The sequence below is a fragment of the Cervus canadensis genome, chromosome 3, assembly GCF_019320065.1.
Source record: "Cervus canadensis isolate Bull #8, Minnesota chromosome 3, ASM1932006v1, whole genome shotgun sequence".
Classification (NCBI taxonomy): domain Eukaryota; kingdom Metazoa; phylum Chordata; class Mammalia; order Artiodactyla; family Cervidae; genus Cervus; species Cervus canadensis.
The window spans coordinates 52,491,708-52,500,858 of NC_057388.1; the positions used below are offsets into that span (position 1 = coordinate 52,491,708).

Below are 9,151 nucleotides of genomic sequence, written 5' to 3' on the forward strand. Positions count from 1 at the left end.
ACATTTTCAATGAAATCAATATTTGCACTCATGTGATTATACTCTAATTGAAAGGCAGAGATGGTCAGACTGGATAAAAAAAGCAATTATCCAATTATATGCTGTCTATGGAGACACAATACGGAGTCCAAGGCACAACTGCTCAAAAATAAAAGGATATTAATATACTTGGAGTGGCTACATTAGGATTAATGGACTTTAAGTCAAGAGATATTACTAAAGACAGAGGGACATTTCATAATGATGAATCAATATATCATGAAAATAAATCAGTTTTAATCTACACTTACTGAACAAAGGATAGACAATTAAATAACTATAATGCCCCACTTTCAATTTTGGATAGAACAACCAGACATAAAATCAAAATGGACATAGATAAATTGAACACAATTCATTTAATCTAATGTGTAGATTGTGGTAAGTTAAGATGCATATAGCCACCCACATTCTATCCAACAGAGAATATATTGGGTTAGCCAAAAAGTTCATTTGAGTTTCTCCACACAACAAACCCTCACAAAATTAAAAAAAACCATATAGCTAATATAATTCTTTCTGGTGAAAATGAATGCTTTCTCCCTGATATCAGGAAGTCAAGGATATCTATACTCTCATTACTTCTACTTCAATGTTGTACTGGTGGTTTAGCCAACTTAATAATAAGAGAAATCAAGGTAATGTAGATTAGAAACAAAGATATAAAACTTTATTATTTGCACGTGGCATGATGTTATGTGCCGAAACCCCTATAGAATCAAAAAAACTACTTAAACTAATAAATCAGTTTAGCAAGTTTTCAGGATATAAAATACACAAAATTACATTATATATCTATGAAAACAATGAACAATCTGAAAACAAAATTAACAATTTCATTCACAATAGCTTCAAAAACAATAAAATAGGTATGAACTAACAGCAGAAGAGACATACACTTTATCTCCTGAACTTTGCTGAAAGCAAAGACCTAACTGAAAGGAGAGACATAACACATTCATGGATTGGAAGACTCAATATTGTTAGGATGGCAATTCTCCCCAAATTGATCTATAGAAGCAAGGTCAGCCCTATCAAAAACTCAGCAGGTTTTTGGTAGAAATGGGTGAGCCAACACTGAACTTTATATGGAAATACAAAGAACCCAGAACAGTCAAAATTTTTCAAGAACAAAAGTTAGAGACCTTACACTTTTTTTTTTCCCCAAAACTCCCAGCTAAAGCTATAATCAAGACATTGCAGTGTTGACTTAAGAATAGACATATAGATAAATATAACAGGAGAGTCTAGAAATAAACCTTTATACTTACGGTCAATCAGTTTTCAACAAAGTACCAAGCAATTCAATAGGAAAAAGAAAGTCCTTTCAGAAAATGGTACTAAAATAACTGAATATCCATATGAAAATAAAAACCTCAGATCTTCATATTATAACATTCAGAAAAATAAACTCAAAATGGATCACAGATCTAGATATATGAGCTAAAAATATGAAACTTCTAGAAGAAAACAGGAGAAAATCTTCATGATACTGGGTTAGATTTCTTAGAAATCCTTTTTGTTCCAAAACCATGATCAATAAAATAGAAAATGAATAAATTGGACAGACTTCATAAAATTAAAAACTTTTGCTCTTCAAAAAGCACCATTAATAAAAAGTCACAAACTAGTAGAATACATTTGCAAGTTATATGCCTGATATCCAGAATAGATTAAAAAAAAAAACAACTCTTAAAACTCCATCATAAGAATTCAGGCAACCCAATTTATAAATGAGCAACAGATTTGGCAAGCATTTCATTAAGAAAAATATATGAATGGCTAATAAGCCCATGAAAGGGTGCTCAATATCATTAATCATTAGTAGTGTTAATTGCTCAGTCATGTCCGACTCTTTGCGACCCCACGGACTGTAGCCTGCCAGTCTCCTCTGTCCATGGGATTTTCCAGGCAAGACTACTGGAGTGGATTGCCATTCCCTTCTCCAGAGGATCTTCCCGACCCAGGGGTTGAACCCTGGTCTTCTGCATTGCAGGAGAACTCTTTACAATTTGAGCTACAGGGAAGACCTCATTAATCATTAGAGAAATGCAAATTAAAATCATAGCGAGATACCATTCCAGACTCATCAGAGTGGTATAATGGAAAAGACTGCCAATACCAAGTGTTAGCAAGTATGAGAAGAATCTGGAACCCTCATACATTGCTGGTAGGAATGTAAAATGGTAAACAATTTGGCAGTCACTTCAAAAGTTAAATATTAGCTTACTATGATTATAGTTAACTTACAATTCTATAGGGCTTTCCTGGTGGCTCAGTCAGTAAAGAATCTGCCTGCAATGCAGGAGACTTGGGTTTGATCCCTGGGTCAGGAAGATCCCCTGGAGAAGGGAATGGCAACCCACTCCGATATTTTTGCCTGCAAAATCCCATGGACAGAGGAGGTGGGCAGGCTACAGTCTATGAGGTTGCAAGAGTTGGACACAATTTAGTGACTAATCCACGACCACCACTACCACAACCAGCTAGCAATTACACACTTTGATGACTACCCAAGAAAATGAAAACATATGTTCATATAAAGACTTGTACATGAATATTCACAGTAGTATTATTCATCATAGCCAAGTTCAATTCAGTTCAGTTCAGTCACTCAGTTGTGTCCGACTCTTTGCAACCCCATGAATCACAGCACTCCAGGCCTCCCTGTCCATCACCAACACCTGGAGTTTACCCAAACTCATGTCCATCAAGTTGGTGATGCCATCCAGCCATCTCATCCTCTGTCGTCCCCTTCTCCTCCTGCCCCCAATTCCTCCCAGCATCAGGGTCTTTTCCATTGAGTCAACTCTTCGCATCAGGTGGCCAATGTATTGGAGTTTCAGCTTCAGCATCAGTCCTTCCAATGAACACCCAGGACTGATCTCCTTCAGGATGGACTGGTTGGATCTCCTTGCAGTTCAAGGGACTCTCAAGACTCTTCTCCAACACCACAGTTCAAAAGCATCAATTCTTTGGTGCTCGGCTTTCTTCATAGTCCAACTCTCACATCCATACATGACTACTGGAGAAACCATAGCCTTGACTACACAGACCTTTGTTGGCAAAGGAATGACTCTGCTTTTTAATATGCTGTCTAGGTTGGTCATAGCTTTTCTTCCAAGGAGTAAACACCTTTTAGTTTCATGGCTGCAATCACCATCTGCAGTGATTTTGGAGCCCAAGAAAATAAAGTCAGCCACTGTTTCCATTGTTTCCCCATGGAAATGTTTCGCCACTGTTTCCCATGTTTCCCCATCTATCTCCAATGAAGTGATGGGACCAGATGCCATGATCTTAGTTTTCTGAATGTTGAGCTTGAAGCCAACTTTTTCACTCTCCTCTTTCACTTTCATCAAGAGGCTCTTTAGTTCTTCTTCACTTTCTGCCATAAGGGTGGTGTCATCTGCTTATCTGAGGTTATTGATATTTCTCCCAGCAATCTTGATTCCAGCTTGTGCTTCTTCCAGCCCAGCGTTTCTCCTGATGTACTCTGCATATAAGTTAAATAAGCAGGGTGACAATATACAGCCCTGACATACTCCTTTTCCTATTTGGAACCAGTCTGTTGTTCCATGTCCAGTTCTAACTGTTGCTTCCTGACCTGCATACAGGTTTCTCAAGAGGCAGGTCAGGTGGTCTGGTATTCTCATCTCTTTCAGAATTTTCCACAGTTTATTGTGATCCACACAGTCAAAGGCTTAGGACTGGAAATTATCCAAATGTCCACTGGCAAATGGAGGGATAAAGACACAAAATATTTTCAACATGACAAGGAATCCTAGGTTGCCCTTCTTTAATGACACTCAATTCCCTTCCCCACTGTACCTCCCACTCCACTCCCTGTCCTGCCCATGATCCCTGGCAACCACCAAGTTCTCCTCAATTTGTATAATTCTGCCATTTCAAGAATGTTGTATAACGAAATCATACAGATGGTAGCTAACCTTTTTGGATTGGCTCTTTGCACTCATCATAATGCCCTGGAGATTCATTCCACTTGTTGCATGTATCAATAATCCATTTCCTTCTTATTACTGAGTAGTACTCAAGGATATGAATTCCAGTTTCTTTAGTCATTCACCCATTGAGGAAAGTTTGATCTGTTTTTAGTTGTTGGCTACTTCAAATAAAGCTGTCATAGACATTCATTTACATGTTTTTATATGAGGAAAAGTTTATTTTTTCTGGGATAAACACCCAAGAGTATAACAGCTGGGTGTTACAGTAGTTGCATATTTAGTTTAAGAAACTGCCAAACTATTTTCCAGAGTATCTAGGAACTATCTTTTTAAAAGTTCTAGGCTGGGAACAGAGAGCAGATCAAACCTATTGAATGGGTTTGGCGAGGCCAGGCTATGGAGAAGATAAATGAGCTAAAGCCAAAGGTGACGAGGCCCTGAGTGCTGGCAACATGAATGATTCACCACAGTGCTGCCCTCAAACAGTAAGTTAGGTCCCCGTGTGCTCTCCGGCAATTGCTCAGAGCCCTTCACCAAGAAAGGTGATCATCAGAAGGCTTACAAGGATGGTGACAAAACTGTTGACTTAAAACCTGACTGGGGCGAGGGCTCTATTCCCCCAAAGCAGTAGCTCTTGAGTTTTTAAACTCATTCAAAAATCACCACTCAAACCTATGACAAGAGTTTAAACATGAAGCAAATAATCCTCAATCCTCAGCTCAAAGATGGTTTACAGAATATGGAGCCCTGGTCAGCAGAGAGGAACTTCAAATTTCATCATGTCTGATCCATACCAGAAGTTGGATAGTGATTCCAGGACAAGGACACGGCTCATGGATCCCACCTACCAGGAACTGATGGAGCAACACACAACAGGCCGTCTGACTTGGGCTAAAACTGCAAGATCCGTAGGTCACGACTACCCTCAGTGTCTCCTCCAAGGTGATCTGGGCAGTATGGATGAGGAGGAAGAAGCTGAGATACCTCCACCACCACCATCTTCTCCCAAAAAGGAAACCAAGCCAGAGCCAATGGAAGAAAATCTTCCAGAGAATAAGAAACAGCACTGAAGGAAAAAGAGTTGGGGAAGGATGCCTATAAGAGAAAAAAAAAAATCTTTGACTCAGCCTTAAATAGTACAACAGAGCCAACACCAGGACCCCACCAACATGACTCAAATGACCAATCAAGGAGCCAGGTACTTCACAAAGGATGACCAGAGTGAAAGTCAGGAGATTTGTGAGAAGGCCTTTGAAGAGCGGCTAAACAAGGAAGAAGGCTATCATCAACAGATTGCCAAATGTTACACTCAAATTGGAAGAGCCTATTCCATGGAAGGAAAGTACAAGGATGCTGTCCATTTCTGCAAGTCTCTGGCAGAGCACCAAACGCTGGACTACATAAACCCAGGCCTGACTTTGGAAGAGAAGAACAAAGGCAATGAATGCATTCAGAAAGGGGACTATCCCCAGGCCGGAAACCATCAAATGGGAACCTGAGAGATACCAAACTGTACAGCAAGTGAGCTGCTTGCTCCTTCGAACTCTTAGAGTTTCAGCTGCACTCAAGGACTGTGAGAAATATATCCAGTTAGAACTGACTCTCACCAAGGGTTATCCATGGAAAGCAGATGCCCTAAGAATCAACAAAGTGAAGCCACTCAGTTATGTCCAACTCTTTTTGAGCCCATGGACTGTAGCCTACCAGGCTCCTCCGTCCATGGGATTTTCCAGGCAAGAGTACTGGAGTAGGTTGCCATTTCCTTCTCCAGGGGATCTTCCCGACCCAGGGATCGAATCCAGATCTCCCGGATTGCAGGCAGATTCTTTACCCTCTAAGCCACCAGGTGGCTCAGATGGTAAAAGTGTCTGCCTATAAGCAGTATAAGATGGTATAAGCGTCTGTCGAAAAGAGTTGGACAAGAATCAACAAAGGACTACACAAAAGCCATGGATGTCCGCTATAAGGCACTAGACCTGGACTCCAACTGTAAAGACGTAGCTGACAGTCATGGTGTTACAGAACCACCAGCACAACAGCCTTGAAGATGTGAAGTGACAGGCCGTGGCCAAGGTGCAAGAGATGAGTGACCTGGCCATGTGGCTTATCTTGGAACAGATGCCAGAGAACCCTGGCACTCAGCAGACTCTTAAAGAATCCTGCAATAATGTGGACAATCCAGAAGCTGATGGAGGTGGGTCTGATTGCAACTGGATGATGACTCGCTCATCATCTCCTTCCCTTCACCCTCACATAGAAAAAGGAGCCAGAACTGTGGCAAGCAGCATGGAGCTGAAGGGACAGACAGGGAAAGGAGAACAACTTATCTCTCTATGTTTATATAGATCTAGGTGGAAGATACAGAGGTTTGTACTCCAGTTATTCATGCAGCCTCTCAGCCCTCCGAGCACTAACACTGTCTCTCTTGCTGCCCCCAGATTTCATGTCTCCCACCCATGCTCCTCAGTCACCGTCCAAGCTGCTCTGCCACAGTTGGTGATTGGTTGGGTGGAGGGGTTGCGGTGGGTAGACAGGTGGCTCAGTTGTGTCCTTGACTCTTTGTGACCCCATGGACTGTAGCCCACCAGGCTCCTCTGCCCAAGGAGTTCTCCAGGCAAGAATACTGGAGTGGGTAGCCATTCCCTTTTCCAAGGGATCTTTCCAACCCAGGGATCAAACCTGGGTCTCCTGCATTTGTAGGCAGATTCTTTTACCATTGGAGCCACCCACCACGCAGGGAGGGGAGGCTGTTCTTTCCAACCTCAGGTCCCAACTGCATTCAAACTATAAACTCTATGACCCCTTCACCAACAAAACCAGTCAGTCAGGCCTGGTTACACATTAAAAAAAAAAAAAAACAGGAAAGAAAAAGTAGTTCTGTTTATTGTTAATACCAGACAAGATAAAGACAAAGAAAATATATCTTTGTTCAAGTTTAGGTCTTTTACAGGAAATAGGAAACCAGAAGTCTATTCAGATCTTCTTATCATAGCTTAATTAATAAAAGAAGGTGACTGTGCATTATTATCAAGGTTGTCTTTGGGGGAAAAAAAGCAACTAACAAAAGCAACTTAAAACTTCACAACTGTTTTTAATGTTGACCTAGGAGCTCCATGTTAGTAGAGTTTTCATGGTCTACTGATGTAATATTTGGCAATGAGAAGACTCTGAATGTTTTACTGAATATTTTGGGATTAAAATACAGGAAACATTCTTCCCATATTTCCAAATGTATAACCTATTTATCTTGATTTATTTTCATAAAAGAACAAGCTCTCAGAATTATAGACACATGTTCTCTTCCCCAAAACAAAATAAACCATGTCTTTGAGGCTGAAAAATAAAAATTTCAGAAGATATTTGAATAATTTAGAAGATTCTAAGCCTTGAGACATAATATTCTGATTATGAAATCATTACTACACAGCAAGTAATTTTGGCCCAATCTGTTCTCTTGAAATCTGAAGTCAACAGGAGTTCTGCGCAAGAGTCAATCATGTTCTACCAGTACAGGACCACTCTCAAAGCTTTTCAGTCCATGAAATATTTATGCACTCTAAACTGGATTGAAAAATCTTCACAGGCATCTACCTGTGGGCAAACTATTCAGTGTTTTCTGCCTTTTCCATACACCAGCTGCCTAGAGTCCCACCCTCCCCAGTCAAGTATTTCATACTATTCTCTACACAACTGTATTCCACCACATCTGAATATCTGAATGCAGATCATAGTTTCCAAAATACCAGGTGCAGGAAGGTCCCTAGAAGTCCTATTTATAATCACTATGTGGTCTGCAGCTCCTTTCATAAATACAAAAGTCACTTCTCATCCTTCATGATATTTCCCTTCTCATTCTATCCAGGCTGGAGCTGCTACAATGTCTGTCATGTTCCTATCAGTTATGCACTATCAACACTCATTTTCCCCTGCAGCATTTTGTATTAATTTACTATTCTTACCTGGAAAATAAAAATTTTATTTAAATTAGTTTTTCTAATTACTCTAGTACAATTCCTTCCTTTCCCAAAATGACCTCTTATTAGTGTTGTAATACTGGCTATAGAAGCCTTTCCTTATATTGAATAAATATAACATATATTCAATGAGCGCCTACTATCCCACTGTGATTATCACTGGATATTCTGTGGTGAAAAAGATGGATAAAGTTCCTACCTTAATGGAGCTTACAGCCTAATGGTAAAGATAGACATTAAACAGATCATCACACAAGTAATTACAATGCTGGCAAGCATACGAAAAAAAAAATGCTACAAATGTACATGTAAAGGGACAAGTAGTCTGGCAGGAATTGTAGACTAGCAAAAAATGATGCTTAACCTGAGATCTGATAATAATTTGGAGTTAACAGAGACAAAGGGAAGAAGTGCGTCACTAGGGTACAAAGGATTTTGGCATAGTTAGGAACTCACAGAATGTCACTGTGTCTGGAACTTAGAGCATAAAGGGGAGAAAGCTACAGGGGAAGCTGGGGCCAGGTCCTGCGGAGTCTGGTAGGCTCTGAATTTTATTCAAATTGTATTTGAAATATTTTTAAGTAAGGGACTGCTATGATCAGCCTGCACTTTAAAAGGACCACTCCTGGAAAATAAAGTAACCATTTGGCTTAGATGGTGGGGAGAACAAAAGTGGATGAAGGAGGACTATTAGGAACCCTTTATAGATGCCTAGAAGAGAAATGATGGCTTTCTTGGATATTTGGGTTGGCACTGAAGAGGAAAAGCACCTTAAATGTAGAACTAATGAGATGTGATTTTTAGCTAGTGCAACTGAATGACTTAGACAAGTTTAAGGTATGTAATTTCTGTTCGGAAATTTTTTTTCTTATTTTTTTATTTAGTTTTTTAATTGAAGGATAATTGCTTTACAGAATTTTGTGGTTTTCTGTCATACATCAATAAGAATCAGCCATAGGTATACCCATATCCCCTCTGTTTGGGAGATTTTTGAGTAGGGGCTAGAATATAAGTTCTAGGATGATAGATTTTTTGTTGTTGTTGTTCACTGCTGCAACCCATGCCTCCAGAGATATTCATGTTGGAGGTGTTGAACAGGCAGTGAGGTCATATGCAATTGCAGCTCAGAAGAGAGATTTGGGTTGGTATTAAAAATGTGACAATCAGCAGGATGTA

At 39.9% G+C, this 9,151-nt stretch overlaps 1 pseudogene; it reads left to right on the plus strand.

The window, feature by feature from the left end:
* The first annotated feature begins 4,397 nt into the window (after positions 1 to 4,397).
* On the plus strand, positions 4,398 to 6,219 carry LOC122437804 (annotated as a pseudogene).
* Positions 6,220 to 9,151: the final 2,932 nt, after the last annotated feature.